General features: G+C 41.7%; 1 protein-coding gene across 8 annotated transcripts in view; it reads left to right on the forward strand.

Annotated features, from left to right (window-relative positions):
* Positions 1–19,578, forward strand: part of Syt16 (synaptotagmin 16) — a 247,584-nt gene that overhangs the window by 90,782 nt on the left and 137,224 nt on the right. For 2 of the 8 annotated variants that reach the window (XM_031355770.1, XM_031355774.1), the window contains exon 2: positions 16,023–16,235. The exons of the other annotated variants lie outside the window; for them this stretch is intronic. The gene's annotated coding sequence lies outside the window, so the exon portion shown is untranslated. The remainder of the gene's footprint in view (positions 1–16,022; positions 16,236–19,578) is intronic. 8 annotated transcript variants of the gene reach the window in all.

Below are 19,578 nucleotides of genomic sequence, written 5' to 3' on the forward strand. Positions count from 1 at the left end.
TTTTTTTCTTTTGTAAAAAGAGCAGCAATGGTCATGGATGAGCGGGTGTATCTATACTAGGATAAAGAATTGCTTGGGTATATGCCCAAGAGTGGAATAGCCAGATCATGAGGTAGATCTATTTCCAGCTTTTAGAGGGACTTTCATGCCGGTTTCCATATGATTGCACCAGTCTGCGCTCCCACCAGCTGTGACAAGTGTCCCCTTTCCCCATAACCCTTGTCAACCTGAGCTTGGCTGCTCTGACTGGAGTAAGATGTAATCTCAAAGTAGTTTTAATTTTCATTATCCTACCTTCCAAACCTATTGAAATACTATAATTTAATTCAACCTCCCTTCACATTAACATTTAGATGACTCCTAGTTTCTAGATTCTACACTTACATTAAGTACCCAGCAAATCAACCAGCACCCATTAAACGTTAGTCACTTATGTTCCTCATGTTTCTCTTAAGTCGGTACATAAGCCGAGAAAAGACTATATAAGAACAAGTATAGATGTTTTATGTGTGTGCACCTCCTAACTCGGGCTCCTACATCAAGACGTTATGCAAAGGAAACGTTAGGAAGAACAATGATTAGTGGGACACTGGGAAAACCACAGTGTAAGATACATTTTTCTACGTTATACCAAGTGCTGAGGAGATGATCATGTTTCATAGCCTGGAGCTTTCTCTATGGTGATTGATTCTATAGCCCAGTGTGGACGAGGGCAGGTCTGGGACAGGGCCAGCTCCCTTCTCCTGGTCCTGCTCCCACCCGGCTTATGGGACTAGGCTAAACCCTTTAGTTTTATTATCTGTAAATTGGGATGATGATGATGATGATGATGATGATGATGATGATGATATTTTACCTCTAGGGTTCTTCTCAGATTTAAATTTTAATTATTTGAATAATATTTAATTATTTTAATTATTTAAATTATAATTTAATTATAATTATTTGATTTATATATGTTGAGCCAATTTGTAGTAACTTGTGATGAAAGAATGGATGTTAAAAATATTCCCTGGAATTTTAAGTGTTGTGGTCTGGCAACCTACTACATTTTATTGTGAATTTAGTGCTATTACTAAAAGATGTGTGTGTGTGTGTGTGTGTGTGTGTGTGTGTATGTGTATGAGCATGTGTGCACAGTTGCATATAAATATACATGCCCATGTGCTGTGGCCAAAGGAGGGCATATATTGAGTATCACCGTCATTTTCTGCCTTGCTCCCTTGAAACAGTGTCTTTCACTTAACCTGGAGCCAGGATAGCAGCCGGCAAGCCCCAGCCATCCTTCTGTGCCCTCTGTTTCCTCAGCGCTGGGGTTACAGGAATATGTATGACCATGCTCAGCTTTTTAGATGGGTTCTTGGATCTGCTCTCAGGTACTCATGCAGCATATAAAGTAGGTGCCCTAACTCATCTCCTCAGCCCATTGCCAGAGTAATTTAGACTGCTCATTACTCATTTTTCTACTTATTTTCTATTTTTATTGCCCACATGAAAAAATACAGTGTGACATTTTGATATCCACAGACATAGCAACATTACCAAAGGCATGCAATTAAACATATTCTTCACCCTCCACAGTACCTCTTTGCCCATATGTTTTTCCCATCTTGATTTTATTGGGCATAATAAGCCACTCCTCTTTGCATAAAGGCAGTTTTGAGGGTTGGTCTCAACAACCCTGCTGGCAGGCAGACCTGGGACTCTTGGGACACCAACATCTTCATCCTCCCAGGTTCTTACCAGAGACACCCCCAGCCTCTCTCAGCTTTCCACTTCTCCAACCCTCTGGGATTTTCCCCAGAACACATGCTTGCTCCAGAGCCCTGGATCCCCTTGTCAATCATGTGACCCTGCCACTCCAGCTCAAAGGTCAGTATGCTCCTTCAGGCCCTTCAGTAGAAGGACACAAGGCCCAGAGATCAAAGCTTCCACCAGCTCCTGCCGCTTCCATCCCACACCCAAACAACCTGGGATCTGCCCTCACTTTCATTCTTAGTTACCTTTCTTTTACTCTTTAGAGTTTACATTTAAAAAAGCAAATTATGGTTTCACTTTAAAAATTCTCCTATTATCTATTCTTCCTTCTTCAATCCTATGTCATTTGTAAATTGAACATAGATCCATTTCATACAATATATTCTGATCACAACTTTCCCTCCCCCAACTCCTCCCAGATCCTTCATACCTCCCACCCATCCAAATCCTCTCTCTTTCTTGTTCTCTCTCATTAGAAAACAAATAGGTGCCTAAAATTAAATAAAAGAATAAAATAAGATAAAAACATTCTTATCATGAGCAGGACAAAATAAACAAATGAACAGAAAAGAAAGGAACCAAAGAAAAATCACAAGAAACACATATAGATGCACACACATACACACATTTGCACACATAGAAATCGTATAATGAAACAAAACAGAAATAATATATCAACAAAAGGCCTGTTGGGTAAGAAAATACTCCCCAAAATATCATTGAGTTTGTTTTGTGTTGGGCATCTAATGCTGGGTATGGGGTCTGCCCTTATTAAGTGTGGCTTGCTGGTTTCGTTCTCGAAAAGTCAAGAGTCTGATTTTGCTGCCTGCAGTAGAAAAATCCTTAACCCTTCATTGCTGGTACCAGCTTGGCTCTCCAGCTGGCCAAGCTTTTGTGCTCATGGATGAGGACACTCTACTTCTATGTTCAGACCTTTTGCAGAGAGGGAGGTGATACCTGTCTAGAAAAGTTGCCAGGGATGACACTGAGCATGCACAGGGTTGGCACATAGCTCTGTCCTACAACTCTGAGTTTTATTGGGATAGTGCTTACCTGGGAACTTTGACCTTCCTCTGGTTGTGTCACCTGCAAATTCTACTATATCTACAGACTTAGAAAGATGTTTCTAATAATCACTGTAGTTAGTTTCTTTTTCTCTGTCTTGCCTTTTTGTGTGTGTGTGTGTGGGGGGGGGTTCAAGACAGGGTTTCTCTGTGTAGCCCTGGCTGTCCTAGAACTCACTCTGTAGACCAGGCTGTCCTCAAACTCAAATATCTGCCTGCCTCTGCCTCCCAAGTACTGGGATTAAAGACGTGCGCCACCACCGCCCGGCCCTCAGTTTTGCTTTGTACTGTGGTAAGCATATAGCAGATTCTTCTTTAGTTTTGTTTTTATTTATTTTTAGCTTTTTGAGACAGAATCTTATGTAGCTCAGTCTGGCCTGGAATTTACTGTGTAGCCAAGGATGACCTTGAATTCCAGATCTTCCAGCCTCTACCTTTACCTTTAGCAGGTGCTTTTTCTCAGGTTTAAGTTCTTTAGAATGACTTCCAAAAACCATTAAAAAAAGGACACAGCAAAAATTCAGTGATACAGGGGTTTTTAGCCGTACATTTTAATTTATCATCTATGGTTTAGTATATTGAGCAAAAAGGTTCAAATAGTTAGGTCTTTTTGGCCAGACCTTGCAAACCAGAGAGAACTCTTTATCTAACCTTATTGCTCTATAGGAATTTAAGCTGTACAGGAATACTTTAATGATCAGAATCTTTAGAAAAAGCCTCCGAGATTTGTGATAAGTTTACATATTATTATACAAAGCACAGTTTTCTTTAAGAGCGTATCTAAATCCCATCTGTTTGATTGGAAAGAGGAACTCGGAAGGAATCCATCTAATTTCAGTTTTCTCCCTTGGAGAGGATTATGATTGAAAGTTGGGGACGGGCTATGTGCTCCCCCCACCCCCATGATTTCCAGAGGCAGTTTTAAGGTTTCCATAGCAATGCACAAGGAGTCATCATTTTCTGCTGTGATTTCCCAGCAAAGAAAAAAACGTATTGCTAACCATGGTTCAGTAGAAATGAAAAAGGTGGCTCTAGGATCAGTCTAAATTGGTCTGACTGACAGGAGCAGGGCACTGTTTTGTCAGCTGAATGCAGCTGACTGAGATTACTAGCCACTCCCAGTAATGGTAGGGGAACTGGCTGGTTGCTTTAAGGTCTTGCTTAGCTAGCCTTGGGGTTGGCTACTGAATTCCCACGTTGGAACCCACAGGTGTTGTGGCCACACCCTGATCACTTTCCTCTTTCGTTTCCACACCGGCTGGCCTGAGGCCTTCCTCTCTGCTCTCTGCCCTACTTGCCTCTTCCTTTGATCCCTATCAGTTCCTGGCTCTACCCACAAAGCTGGTCTCAGTTGCCTGAGCTCCAGGGTGAGTAGGTCACAGGCCCCACACCTGGTCTCCTGAGTTATCTTCTTTTTGCCCTCAGGGGCTGGGCCTGCTGCGTTCCCTTCCTTGAACCAGTTCAGTCTGTTTTCCTGGTTACTAAAAGAGGCAGCATCTGCAGCTCAGGTCACTAGGTCCTCTTCCACCATCTTCATTTGGTTAAACCTAAACATATTCTTATCTTTGGTGGATTTAGAAAAAAACATATCATATCCATCATCCAACATAAACATGGGCTGTCTTACATCTATATAACAAAGACAACAACAACAACAACAACAAAACCGTGAGAGAATACCTGTCACTCCATAGATGCTGTCTGTGGCTTGGTCAAGGACTTCCCACTGGGGAGGGCCATCTCTGTGATTTCATTTGCAAGAGTTTAAGTATTTACACTTTCCTTAAAGTGGCTTTTTTTTTTGGAAAAAGTGGCTTTTTTGGGGGGGGGGAACTAGTATTTCATCATAGCTTCAAAAAGCAGTCATTGCTCATAATTGCTAGAACAATCCTAATGTTGATGACAAGCGTGATTGGCAGTTACTTAGCTGTGAGTGAGTTTTCTGAAAAGTCAAGAGGATCCTTTGCCTTAGGAGACGACTCACTTCCTTCCCTTGCCAGTTCTGAAGGAAAGACCCTGGCAGCAAGGGAAGGGTCTAGTCTTGAGATCCTGTTTATCAACCGTCAACTTAGCCAAGCCTCTGTTGTTCTTAGTTAAGATCACTACGGACTCTGCTGACACAGTCTCCAATGACCTCAAGACCAGCCAGAGTAACTGTCGTAAATGCTTTTAGTTGTGCACGGCATCCCTTTTGCCTTTCGTGGGAAGAACAAGTTGTTGTTGCTTCAGGAACAGAAATCCACAAAATGCCTTCAGATTTAGTTTGTTTTAGATACCAGATTTCCCATGTACAATGTAGCTTTTGGGTCTCTTTAAGTTCCAACTAGAAAAGAGAAGAATAGGACCCCCCCCCCCCCCGGAAACATCAGAGAACTATCTGTTCATGGCCAGGCATAGACTAAATCCTTTGTATCCATCTAACACATGCTGAGGGACTCTTCACACAGACAGCGGGGCATCAGCATGACACACAAATATCCTCCAAGGAATGTCCCTTCCAGTGAAGAAGGCCTGTTTTAGCTTTCAACTTTTGCCTCTTCTGTTAATCCAACTTAAGAAAGGAAGGGTGGAGGGAAGAGATAGCACCTGAGTTGACTCTTAAGTTTAGTTAATGTTCCATTGCTTAACAAAGGGAAACAGAAGTATTAAGACAATGCTCAAACAGGGTAAGGGTTGCTGTAGCATCTCTCTTCATGCTCTTTGATTCTCAGGCCATACGCTACTGTTTGCTGAGTGCCGTTCTTTCCAGACTCTGTAAGAGACACTATAAACGATGGGAGGGAAGCAGGATATGGTGACTATTGGAGGCTTTCTCAAAGCAACAGACCTTTAGCAATTACACACCTGCCCAGCTTGCCAGGTATTAAAAGCTTAAGCCGTGGTTGCTTGGAAGGGCTGTATAGTCCTCCTTTAGAGCTGAGTGGGAAGCAATCACATTAAGAGAGGAGTTGGGACAGCTTTTGACTAGGAGGGCATTCCTGGGGAGGGGTTGGATCAGCAGCCCCAGGGCTGAGACGTGCAGAGACAGTGAGTTGAGCACATTGACTTGGTTAAACTAGCAGATTCCCACAGGAGCAGAACGAGTTGGGGACCTCTTTCGGTTAAAGTTAGGCTCCACATATAGACACTCAATGGGTTGTGTCTTGAAAAATTAGCTTGAGATGAGGAGTGACAGTAAAAGCCATACTTGGCAGGGGACAGATTTTGTGTAGCATTCAGAAGGATGAACATATGGGGCAGAGGGAGCAAGGGACAGAGAGACTCTAAAGGCATTTTGTGTTAATTCATAAGAAATAGAATAAAGTTTTGAACAGAGGTCTCAACGATGCTCAAAACTTTGTTGCAGAAACCTGAAAAGGTTTTTTGCATCATTTTCTCCTCCAAGCCCTGTTGAGTTGCATGATCTCTTTCAAGCACCAATTGCCAGTCTGTTTTAGGATTGGGAGATATACATATTTAGTCAATGAGACAGCAAGTACTTCTCTGATGTACATCTGCAGTTCAAAGCATGCAGCTGTGTAAGTTGTCTAGGCTGCTGTAACAAATACCATTGACTGGGAGGTGTAAATAGCAGCTGTCCTGCAGGAAGGAGTCTGAGATCAAGAGCTGGTCTCCTTCCTCCTCAGGTGGTCATAGGTGGTCCTCTGCCTTTGTCTTTACAGGGCCTCTCTTCCTACCATGCGCATGCTTGTGGCCAGGTTTCTTCTTGCTATAAAGACAGCAGTTGTGTTGGATGTGGCTCCATTCTTAAGAACTCAGTTCATACTATTTCACAGCAGATGGTATATCTAAATATGGCTATGATCTGAAGTACTGGGGGGTTAGGATTCCCACGTCTGAACTGGGGAGGGTGCAGGGCAGAGCCTGGGTCATAACACCCTCAAGAGGGACGAAGGTGAAGAGAGGACTGGAAGCCAGATCCTTCTTCCCTCAGCCCTCCTGCCAGACCCCTGCATGTCCTGGCTCATTCCTGTGCCCAGCCATGAAATGAGTCACCTCTGAAGAGAAAGTTCCAGGAGCCAGCTTCCTGTCATTTCTTTTCTAGGAGAATTTGGGCTGATGTCATCTGGGGGTTTTTCAGCTCCCAATCTTAGAATTAGCAGCCTTTCTCTCTTTCTTAAAAAAAAAAAAAAAAAAAAAAAAAAAAAAAAAAAAAAAAAAAAAAAAAACCTCTCTGGCAATGCTAGTTCCTTACCATATTTATTGCAGTCATCTGCTTATGCGCAATGGCAATTTTTATCTCGATGGGAGGAAATCTCAGGCTGAGAGCATACATAATAAACAGATGCATCGAATCGCAGCCATGTAGTTTTTGTGGTTGTTGTCAGGGTCAGCAAATATTTTTTAAATTAACTTTGACCTTTGAGGAGTTATCTCTTTTATTTCTAGTCCTTTTTTCCCCCCTCCCCTGTTTCCAGCTGTTGGCTCAGATTGGTGTCCATGGTCCTCAATGTCATTCAATATTCTTCTTCTCCTTTTCAGACTTCAGATCAAATTTGTTGTGCTTATGGTTGCTAAATCTACTACATCCTCTCCTCAGGAAAATTCCATGACAAGCGGCAGGCTGGCTAGTAGAGTGATTAAATGTGTGTGTGTGTGTGGGGGGGGGGTGGTTCAAGCTAGACCGCTGGGGTCAAATCCTGCCTCTGACACTGACTGACTACATTGTGACTGGGAGTGTCTCCCTCATTTTCCAGAGCTCAGCTCTGTCTCATCTGTTAAGTGAAGATAATAATAATTTCAATTTCACGGGACCATTGTTAGACTTAAATGAGCGTAAAGGACCTGGCAGATAGCAAATGCCAAGGAAGTGCAAAATATAATAATTATGACTCTGCCTGCCTTTGTTCTGCGGAGCTTCCCTGGAGACTCTGTTCCTGCTTGGCTCTTTCTCTGTTTCTCCCCTACTGGGTTTTCCGTTTGTAACCCATGCAGGGGTAGGCAGGCTTCCCTGGAATCTTCATTAGACCAGCTGTCCTCAGATCAGACTGAGAACCAGAATGGTTGACAAGGTTTGTAAGTTTTACTTGAGGTCCGGCGGGGCGATACTTCTGCCCCCACACAGACAAGCTTCTCCTTCTTGGTTGGTTACTGGACTGACCATATGTTGCCAATTCTCACACTGATGACTGCCATTTTGGAGGCAGGAGGTATAATCCCCAGGAAGCTGCCTGGGTTTGAGTTGTGTATCTCCACATCATCTTAATCAGGACACATCAGCCCATTGATACAGAACAGGGAGGGTGTCTCTCATTCTGACATTATTGAACAGGTTCCTGATCATAGTTACATTGTGCAAATATGGATAGCTTTTCTTGTACCTGTGGCCTGCCTTGGGCTGGTACCTGCTAAAGAACTCCCCAGTCATTATCTTAGTGACCCATAGTTAGGAACCATCTTCACAAGGCTTCCAAGGGCTTCTCGAGCATCGAGACACTATCTCTTACTGAGATCAGTAGTAATTTAGACTCCCACCTTGGCCCTCACTCTTAAGGCTAGTCTTTACCTTGAAGAATGGTAACTATTGTTTTTGTCATCTTCATTCACTATCTGGGGGTCCTGTAAGTCAACATAGCTTTCTCCTTTAGTGCCTTTCACTGGGCTCTCCATCGCTGGAGGCTGCAACTTCTAAGCCCATTTTCTCTTTACCTGGTCAGTACCAAACAGAATCTCTCTTCTTTTTACTCCCCTGGCTCATTTTAATCCTGCCTTCCTGCCCTGTCTCTCACCCCATATGCAAACTCCATCATCATTTCCCAGGTACAAATTTGCTTGTTCCATACATCAAGTTCCCATGTCTCTACTTCAGTGAATTAAGGGGTAACCTGAACCCCAAGTTTGTGGATAATTGGAATGATTTATACTAAAAATAATATTTCAGGACACATTGACAAGCATTTTGGAAAATATCTGGAGCCAGATGAAGTTTAGCCAAAGACAGAAATTTTTTCTTTTGTTTTTGTTAGGCTTCTTTGGACATATATAAAAATATTTCTCATTAATTAAAATAACTTATTTATCAATATTACTGATGATTAGAATTGGCAGAATATACCTTTTTTTCTTTTTCTTTTTTTTATTTTTTTATTTTTTTTGTCTAATTGCAAGAAGGCATTATATCCTGCCAATTTCTTTGGTATCTTTAGTATTCATGTTTCAGATATTGGTCTTATTTTTATTGTAGAACTAACAAGACAGTGCTTACAGCTGTAGACAATGGAGTATTTTAAAAGTAAGTTCTGGAGTGATTCTTGCTAAGTCACATAGCATGAATTCATTTGCAAGGTTTCTTAAATGAGGAAAAAACTTGTTGTGAATGGAGTCTTCTGTGACAACCTTTATTACCATTCTTGAAGTTAGGCATCAAGTCCTAGCTATGACTGAATGCCCAATAAATGGTTGAATTATTGAAGAAGTCATCTCAGTTTGGTTCTTTAAGTTCAAGAACAGTCAGCCGCCTTCAGTCTCTCCCCTCTTCCATGGAAATATCAGCGGCCTCATCAAAATGGGACTCCACTAGATTTAAATAAAGCATAGCTGGAGCTATGTATGAAAGCTGGGAAATGCATTTCTTGTTTCATTTCTGTCTTCACAGTGGGATTCTGAGGCTGAATCCCAGCAGGAGTCTACACGGTTGCAGTCCCAGGGAAGCCATGCCCTGAATATTTTTGGTTTTGAAATGATGCTTTTTACTGGGTGTGTTCCTAGATTAGCAGTGGTTGTGGAAAGGGGAAAACAGGAGAGGGTGTTTTGAAGTCTTTTCATCCATTCTGGAGAGGTTAGTTCTGACTTGCTTGTGTTACAGATGCTGTGGCTCTCTGCCTCCCAAAGGCTTCGGCAACAGCGCGTTTGGACGCTCACAGGTCCCTTGGTCTCTACCAAAGAGAAATTAGTTTGCAAGCAGAATGCTCTCAGGGAATGTCTTCTGTTGCTGTGTTCTGCATCCTCTGTTCAGATACCCTACAGAGCTGATGGCTGTGGGAATTTGCAGTGAAGATTCAGAGAAACAGGCAGGGGTTGGGGGTGGGGTCGGGGGATGTGGCTCAGAGGCAGAGAGCTTGCCTCATCTGTGCAATTCCGATACCACCACAGACAGACAAACAAACAAACAAACAAGAAACTACTTTTCAAGCCCCAAAGCTGTTAAGGACAAGGTCTTATTCTATAAGGGAAAAGGAGGGAAACTAGAAAACAACCTTTGTTTTGGTTAGAAACATAAATCTGGGAAGGATAGAGCTGCCGTGAGATATCCACAGGGCTGATGTTGGCTTTTTTTTTTTCAAGACAAGGTTTCTCTGTGTAGCCCTGGCTGCCCTGGAACTCACTCTGTAGACCAGGCTGGCCTCAAATTCAGAAATCTGCCTGCCTCTGCCTCGAAAGTGCTGGGATTAAAGGTGTGTGCCACCACTGCCTGGCTTGATGTTGGCTTTTTTTGTGTGTGTGAGGAAGAAGGTCTGATGAGAAGACCTGGACAAAGAAGAACAAGTTTCCTTGGCCAGAGCAGTGACCTCAGCTAGCATTGGAATAGATGTTGTCAGCTGTCAATCACCAGGGCACATGTTGGCTTCCTCATTTGGCGAGGGGTTGGAGCCTTTGGGGAGGAGGAGGGTATTCCTTTGAAGGTTCTGCCATGCTGTAGATTTTAGGGCGTTAACAGTGGAGTGTGGGAGCAAACCAACACTACCAGAATTCATGGTGGAGCTGGGCTGCAGCCCCAGCCCAGCTACCATGTCGCTAGGCATGCTGCCCCTGCTTTTAAAAGTAATAGTTTTCTTAGCCTGTGCATTTGGTAGTTGGCTGCAGGCCTGGAACCACTGAAGAACCTAAAACCACAGGGCAAGAGCAGCGGAGTGATTAGCTGTTGGAGTCAACAAGAACAAGGGGTCTGCTTTCTGAAGAAGCCGTAAGATGCTTATCTTCTTCCATGCACGTCAACGGATAGGGAGAATACATATCAATTAATTTAAAATGAAGAGAACATTTATGGATTGTACTTCCCACTCATTTAAATTAACACAGATTTCAGCTCTTTTTAAACAAAGCATCAAGAATGTGGTAAGGAATAAAGAGGATGCGACCTGTGGCTTCAGTGTCGTCATCTCATGGGCTTACTGATGGGTTAAATTAACAATGAGGAGACATACCAATCTTAGTGTGAAGATACGCCCCATGCAAAGGACAGTGTCACTGAATTTGCCAGCTGAGAGTGGAGTGATGTGTGAGGTATCAAAGGACTTCTGAAAAAAGAGGATGAGTTAATTGAATCCTAAGGTTGGTAATACTACATTGGTTTAATTGGAGCGAGCCAATTCACAAATTGAGCACTTCTGTGGGAATTTTAAATATCCCCATCTTCAACTGCAAAGCCCTGAAATGGAACCAGACTGTGGTTGGTGATTCCCACAGATGTTGCTTGAAGCTGTCCTTCAGCTTTCACATTTTACAGTATTAGAAAGATCTGATATAATTTCTGATACAGTTTCTGATACAAGTGATCAGCACCTCGTGTGCTATAAACCAAAGCTTTGCTTTATGTGACAAAGTTTACTCATGTACATGTCTGCAAAGTATAAATGTCTAAACACACTACTTTCTGCACTGTGACAGAGTCTTTGACAGCTCCCCCACAATCCTACCTGTGTAGTATTGCATGTTGTTTGTCTAATGGAGTTTTGCTTTGCACTTTTGAATTCATAGAGACAAATGTGATTAATCACCAAGATTCAATTGGGATCCATTGGGAATCATTTTTTAGATGAGTATGGTATTTATACCTCACCTTCCCCTACCTCTTAACTCATCCAGTGTTTCCCCACTCCCTCTGAAATGAATCATCTCTTCTTTAAAAATTATATATGCATGTACCTATATGCATATATAAATACAGCCTGCTGAGTCCATTTGGTGCTGCTCATAGGTATATGTGTTTAGGGGTGACCACTTGGGACTGGATGGTTAACTCATCAGGGAACTCGTCCCTGGAGAAGACTAATTTCTCTCTTTCTGCAGCCATTAATTGTTTATAGCTCCTTTTTAAGAGCAGAGTCTTGTGAGATTTCCCCCATCCACAATGACATGTGAATTTGTACTAAGACTGTGCAGGCAGGACTTACATAGATAAATGTGTTTTTGAGATTTCTTAGATACAACTTCTCTGTCACATATAGTAGACACTATCTCACAGAAAATGTTCCCTTCCTCTGGCTTCTATAGTCTTCTCCTACTTCTATGATATTCCATAGTGTTAGGAGTTTGGGATTATGTTGTATGTGTGGTTATATTATGATTGGAGTTGGTACCCCATGATAAGTTGTTCTAGGAAGTTTGAACAATTGTGGATTTCTGCAATGGTCCTTGTCTGCCATAAAAAAAGAGAAGTTTCTTAGATGAGAGGTGAGAGGTACTGTAATGAGACTCTTGGTTTCTTTAAAAACCCAGTTATATTATGAGAATATATTTTTGTTTTAATCCCAGCTATGGGATAAGTGGGTGCTTCAAAGCAGGTGATTATGATTTGTCTCATGCTCCAGCAGTGGTATGACTTTTGCCAGCTGCAGATAGTTTTAATTCTGGGAACTCTGGAGAGGATATAAATGGGGAGCCCCAAGAGAGCCTGTGGTGGCTGCTGCTGCCCCTGCTGCTGCCCCTGCTGCTGCTGGTGCCTGTTGTTGCAGTTTGTCAAGTGGTCATGAGCAAAGAGATGAGAAGAAGTTGGAGACATTCTGACAATGATGATTGGATTTGCCCCAGGGAATTCTACACCTCTAACTAGCAGGAAGTAATCTAAAGAGGTCTATATACCTTTCCCCTCTAACCTTCTTTCTCTCCTCCCTAGTGTTGTAGGGTTGGAAGGAATTAGGGTGGGATAAAGCTTGGAAGGGAGGTAGATATAAGAACCTAATAAAATAGCTAAACAAATATGATGACAAGGTACACATACCTGTGGATATAAGTGTAAGTCTTTAGAACACAGTTGGGGATTACACTGATTCAGGACATTGGCAGTGGTAGTTTCTCCTCTAGGGGTCAGTTACCTTCTTCCATGGGTAATTGACTAAGGTTTATACTAACAAGCATAATTGTTAAGTGCGCTTTAAGTCTAATGCAATGTCTGTTGGTTGCCCCCAAAATATAAATGCCACTATTGTACCCTTGAGGATATCTTGCTATGCTGGTCATTGTGGTTCATAGACTTTACAGATGGATAGAACTGTGGATTTCCTAGCTCCCTAAGATAGTATGACAGCTAGTCTTTAGGCAGGAGGCTTCCAGATCAGTTTTAGTTTGATTCCTTCAATGCTTTGCTTGTTTTTGTTTTTTTGAGGCAGGGTTTCACTGTGTAGTCCTGGGTATCCTGGGACTCACTCTGTAGACCAGGCTGGCCTTGAAATCACAGAGATCTGCCTGCCTCTGCCTCCCTAGTGCTGGGATTGAAGATGTGCGCCACCACAACTTGATGATTCCTCCAATTCTTGTATCTGAAGCATGTGGAGTCTTCAGCAATACAGTCCTTCCTACCTTTAAGTTCTGGGAGGCAACCAAGGCAATGACAATAGCCTATTTTGTTTTAGGAGACTCTTCAACTCCACAACCAACAAGTTGAGGGGAGTTATTCCATTGGGAATAACTTTAAGAATCACTGCATGCCAAAATATATTTAAAAATCACCAACCTGTTTACATCTCAAGAACTGACTAGCTCTCTAAATTGCCCTTTGATCTGACAACGTAACTGGGGGCAATTCCAAGGTATCCTTTGGCTGAACGAGGTGCTTGTGTTCATGGTTAGGAATCAAGGAACCTTTTAAACAGATCTGTCATAGCTGTGTTTGAAGATCAGCACTTATGCATGCCAAGTGGAGCCAGACCTCTGGCTTCACAGCTGCACCCACCAGACACAATGTATAATCTTCCCTTGACGCTCGATGATAACCACCAAGTGGGAAGCCTGGTGCAGATGGCCTTCCATGCCTCAGTGCATGGCCCCTCTGGGTATGGATGATATGCAGTGGAGCGATGTGGGCATGTAAGTGGGTGGAAATTTTCTAATGTGTCACAATAATAACAATGCTGAATCCTACTGCTGCTCAGCTTCCTCTAGAACCTCAGCCCACACAGCAGCCTACTTGGGTCACAGTCCTATGTGAATGCTAGACAATTAGCAACGGATAATGAAAAATGCCATGGGAACCAGTGGGAAAATAATAGCTTACTCCAAGGATATAATGAAATGAAATTAGCACAGACAGTAAAACAGACAATTTATGGTGTCTTTTTTTTTCTTTTTGTAATTAAAAAGAACCAGTAAATACTTAGAGTAGAGAAATCAAAGGATTGATTAGACTCCCCATCTGCCTTGGGGGAGGCTTTCCCCACCCCATACAAAAATCTGTCTAGAGGAGCTTCCCTTTTCCTTTCCTTCCCATTTTGTACTTCTGCTAAGGTATGGTGGTTTGAAAAGTGCTTATTTTACTTGAAAACCAGGACAATCTTGTGTCCATTGTTACCTGAGTGGTCGTCATACGGTCTGGGCCTTAGGAAGGGATGCTAACATCGGTTACTTGATTTTGATGTTAGGGTTGGAGAGTTTTGCTCTTGGCCGAAGGATCAGTGGATTTTGATGTTCTCAAGTAACCAATTCTTGGCAACAAGGTGAACTCGTTTCTGTGCCCAGGTAACTTTCTGGAAGACAGGAGAATGTGTTGTACATGAGATAAGAAGTTGAAAGCCCTTTAAATCTTCTACATCTAGCTGTCTAATTCTTTGCTATGCCATGGCCTTGAATATTAATCTTGTATATTGTTTTTTTGTGGGTGGGTGAAATTTTAAAAATGAAACACTTCAGAATAATCATTAAAGTATTTAATTGCTCTAGGATGCAAGAATTTTTTTTTTTTTTTTTCAAAAAGGGCTTGGATTGGTGACAAGCAATTCTGTTAAATTTCTGCCTCCCTGTGTGGGTAGTCTTCTGTGAGTCGAAAAATAAAGAAGTCACAAACAAATCAAAATTATATTCATTCCAAATGTTCTCCAAATGCATTTGTTTTCAAGTGTTGAAGAAAGTTGGATATCATCCTCCTAAGATATTTTATCCATCTGAAGTAGACTTCTTTCTGAATCTCTCTCATTTACCAAAAATCTATTTTATTTACTTGAAAATTAAATTGATCCAATTGATATAAAAAAAAGTCCAACAAACACAGAGACCTACAACTAGACGATGTGCAGAGAACGAGAGACCTTGGAACACTCAGTCCTAAATGGGATGTCTCCAGCAAGCTCTTTCCCTCATGGCTCGGAGAACCCTTCAGAAGGGGAGACAGAAAGATCATTAAGAGCCAGTGCAGATGGAGAATGCCAAGGAAGCAAGACCTTCTAGACACACCAGGACTGAGGTACACGAGCTTACAGAGACTGTGTCAGCACTCACAGGACTGCACAGCTCTAAGCCAGATGGAGTACCAGCGCTGACAGGAGAAGTCCAGCCCAGTGCCTGACTGGGCAGCTATCCCCACCCGATAACCACTTGCAAATGAAAAGTTAGTTTTCTTCAACAGAGTCTCACTGAGGAAACAAACCACTCTGCAGGGCAGCCCCTATACCCAGCAATAGATGGCCAACGTGAAACCAACTCAATGGTATTTTTTGAGTCTTTTTCCCTGTACAGGTGGGAAACAGACTCAGAGACTGTTTCTTGGCCACCCCCCCACCCCCACCCCCGCCTCTCTCTCCTGCCTCTCCTCTTTTTTTCCTGTTTGTTTTGTCCAATTCTGGTTTGTTTCTATTTTATTTTACTTTCTTAGATGCCTGTTTTTCAATGAGAGAGACAGAGACATACACAGATGGGGGGGGGGGCTTGGGTGAGTGGGAGATGAGGAGGATCAGGTAGGAGCTGAGCAAGTGAAAACCAAGATCAAAATAGGAAAATAAAATATGAAAAAAAAAATCCATTTTCAAAGAAAAAAAAAGCCACCTCAATCACATCATGCAGCTGTATATGCTCTGAGGTTTCCACAAGATACGTTTTTCTTTTGTTCTTTTCTTTTTCTCTTCTCTTCTTCTTTTCCTCCTCCTTTCTACCCCCCCCCCCTTGAGACAGCGTCTCTCTGTGTAGTAGAGAATCACTGCAGTATCTAGGGGAATTCAGACCATGGAGGAATGTCCTAGAACCTCAGAGCTTCCCTTCTGTTCTACCCATCAGGGAGATGCAACACAATACAACCTAAGTGTTCCAAATGGACAAGAAATCAGCATCAGCACAGTAGCTCAGGATGAAGTCTGAGTGGCGTTTCCCTTCTGTTTGTGGGGTAGATTGCTGTCTGCCTGACATTTTCAAGTGCTACTTCTGAACTAGCATCTTTGAGCGTTAAGGTGACAGAGATCAAGCCTGCTTGACAATTCTTGACTTCTAGAAGTAAGTGTGTGTGCATGTGTGCATGCATGTGTGTATAAGCTAAGTGAGAATTTGTATTTTAACATGTAGATTAGATAAGCTAGGCTACTTAATTTTCAGAAGAAGATGGACACATTTCAACACATATATTACTATATTAAAGATAGCACTCCATGCATCCCCCAAATGCATTCTCAAGTGTTTTGAGAGATGATTGGTTGCTAGTGACTCCATATGTTGCTATGTTTTATTTTGGAACATGTTAAAATCTCACTTAGGTTTCATTAAGCCATTCCTTCTCCCCTATTTTTTGAAAGGTCTATTTTTTACTCCCAAAGAATTTGTTTGACCACGTAGTTAACTTATCTTTCTTAGATTCTACTGGGACGAAGGTTTAAGTGGAGCTGTGCATTTCTTCACAGTGTGTGGAGATGAGTGTGTACACAGACATACATATATATGAAATATTTCACAGTTCTATACATTTTTGGGAAAATCTTTGTTTTATCTAGGAGGGCTATTGACAGTATGTTATTTACTTACCCCCAAATTTAAAACCACAACACAATATCCTTTCAAATATCAAAGATATTGTTTATTTTTTTAATTGTAGAAGTATTATATAGGGAAAAGAGGGGGCATTACAGCTCTTATTTGATTTTTTTTATTCTCTCCCATGTTATATGCAGGTCATAGTTTGCTCTCCCTCTACTCCTCCCAGTCTTCCCCCATCCCACTGCCTTTTCACTCCCTCAGATCCATTCTTTTTCCTTTCATTTCAGAAAAGGGATTGGTAATCATTAACCTTGGAAATTCTCTCTCTCTCTCTCTCTCTCTCTCTCTCTCTCTCTCTCTCTCTGTTTCTCTCCCTCCCCCTCCTTCCCTCTCTCCCTTCCTTTTTGCCATCTGATTCTTCTGGCTGCAGCAAGTGTCAGGTTGTGATGGGCAATGAGGAGAAAACAATGGGAAGTCCTAAACTCCTTACTGAAGACCAATTTCTGAGGGGCTGGAGGGTTATAAACCAAGCTTCAGCCAAGTGTGGGAGCAGGGTGACTTAGACAGCATAACACTTAGAACTTACGAAAGCAGGTAGGGGTGCAGCCAAAGTATTATAAACCCAGCACTGGTCCCATGGGCGGCTACCTAAGCCTTACCATCTACTCTAAGGGCTACCATGTGACTGTGGCTGCAGAGCAGGGTGGAGTGAGCAGCAGGTGATTGTGAGATGTCTCTGGGGCCCATTTACAGTTGAGTTAGTTGTTCCCACTGCTCCTCATGGGTACACCTTCTTGATTCATGTAGGTGGACTGTGGTTCTACCCATCAGGGAGATGCAACACAGTACAACCTAAGTGTTCCAAATGGACAAGAAATTAGCATCAGCATAGTAGCTCAGGATGAAGTCTGAGTGGAGTTTCCACTCTAGCACTTTGAGGTCCAAAAGGTATATCTAGAAAAATGTGGATTGGATGAAGGAGGGGGAACTTGGGGCCTTAGTGATTAATTGCTGTAACACTGTCTGCCCTTTGAACAGCTGTGGCAGCTTCATTGTCTTTTTAATTTTTTTGTCACCAACACGTTGGAGTTCCTGCAGGATGACTGGATGACTTGGATGCCGTGGGAACTGTACCACATTGTCCACGGTGCTGTGGCTCTTGGGCCTACCATTTCATTTGAACCTCTCATGCCTCTCATGTTGACTTTTCCTTTTCTTTTTTTCTTTTACAAATGTGGCAGGGGAAGGTGCTTCTAGGTATTTAGGACCATATTCCATTTTAAGGCTATATGTTTGGTTTTTATAATTTGTTCTTGGAGACCCTATTATCATCCCTGTCTATCTTTTAAGTGTCATAATTTCACTGTCCTCTAGACTCCAGCTAATTGTGCCCTTGTCTACTCTTTGGACTTCTTTCAGCTCTTCCAACAATTGGGAATTTTGATGAGCGTTTACTCCGGAGCCTGGGGTGGCCCCCATCTTGCATGCCTGTGAGTCCTTTGTGGTGGTGGTTGTTTTTAGCCAGATTTCTCATGCTTCCTAGAGGAATGCTGAGAGATGAAGACTCTGATCTTGTTTCTGCTGTCATTGTTCAATGGTTTCTAGTTTCAACTTTACCATTTTTTTTTGTTAACTGTTTTGCTTTCTTTTTTTTCCAGTTCTTGTGAGTCAGATGGCTTTAGTCTGACCATGGAAGGGAATTTATAAACATCTATTTCATGACTATGACACAAGAGACTTCTCTCTATCATTCTATGCTCTACCCGCTCCTTGGGCTCTTGCTTAAAAACCAACAGATGGAGCCTTCCAGTGGCTTGCCAGAGATACAGCTAACTTTGAGGAAGTTTTCAACATGAACTATGTGACCGAACTTCACAGCCATCTGATTTCCAATTTAGTAATTACTGGAATAATTAGATGAGTTACTCTGCAGATGGCACTGAAGTTTCATGACATATGTGTCCTTGTCATCCACAGCAGATGATACATAGAATATTTGCTCTTCACTATGATATGATATATGGGACAGAATGCCTTTAAGGTTGGTTTTTCTTTCTAAGCTTCTAATTTTGTGTAGACCCAAATGAAACATCAAACCTGCTTTGGCTTGTACTGTCAGAACCCTTGGCTTGCTGTGTTCAATGGTACATGTTAACTGTAACCCTGTGCTGATGATAGATCTTATGCTTCTTATAGCATTTAAATGCTATTTATAATTTTAAATGTTGAATAATAAAATTAAAGAATGTTTAAACACGAGGATCATCACTTAGAACAAATCTTAGAAAACTAGAATGGTTTTTATCCATATATTTTCTTCCAGTCTTTCTAAAAATGATACTTTTTTGTAATTTAAAGCTTATTTTTGAATTAAAATTCATATACTATAGAATCTGTACTTAAAAATTTTAAATTAAATTTGAGAAGAATTCTCTACATGTGTACTGCACACACACACACACACACACACACACACACACACACACACACACACTTTATTCCATTATAAGCAAGTACACAGTCATAGAGAATAACAGGCCTTACAGGTCAAACAGAATGGAAATGGCATCAAACTATAGTAGTCAAGAACTAAGTCCTTAAAAAGGCAATATTTTTTTTAACCAAAGATTGATTTAATTTTAAAAATGAATATAGTCTAGCAATTCATTCTTTCTCAACTAGATAGTTCATCTGTGGTATAACTCCCAGGTAGAAACATATATTTCCCAGTACCTCTCAAATTCATAACCTCTTCTTTAGTCATTATTGTTTTATACACCACACATATATACTCTCTCTCTCTTTCTCTCTCTCCCTCTATCTATATTTATTGCATATATATATGCAAGCATATATATATATATATATA

Source organism: Mastomys coucha, unplaced genomic scaffold (genome assembly GCF_008632895.1).
Source record: "Mastomys coucha isolate ucsf_1 unplaced genomic scaffold, UCSF_Mcou_1 pScaffold6, whole genome shotgun sequence".
Classification (NCBI taxonomy): domain Eukaryota; kingdom Metazoa; phylum Chordata; class Mammalia; order Rodentia; family Muridae; genus Mastomys; species Mastomys coucha.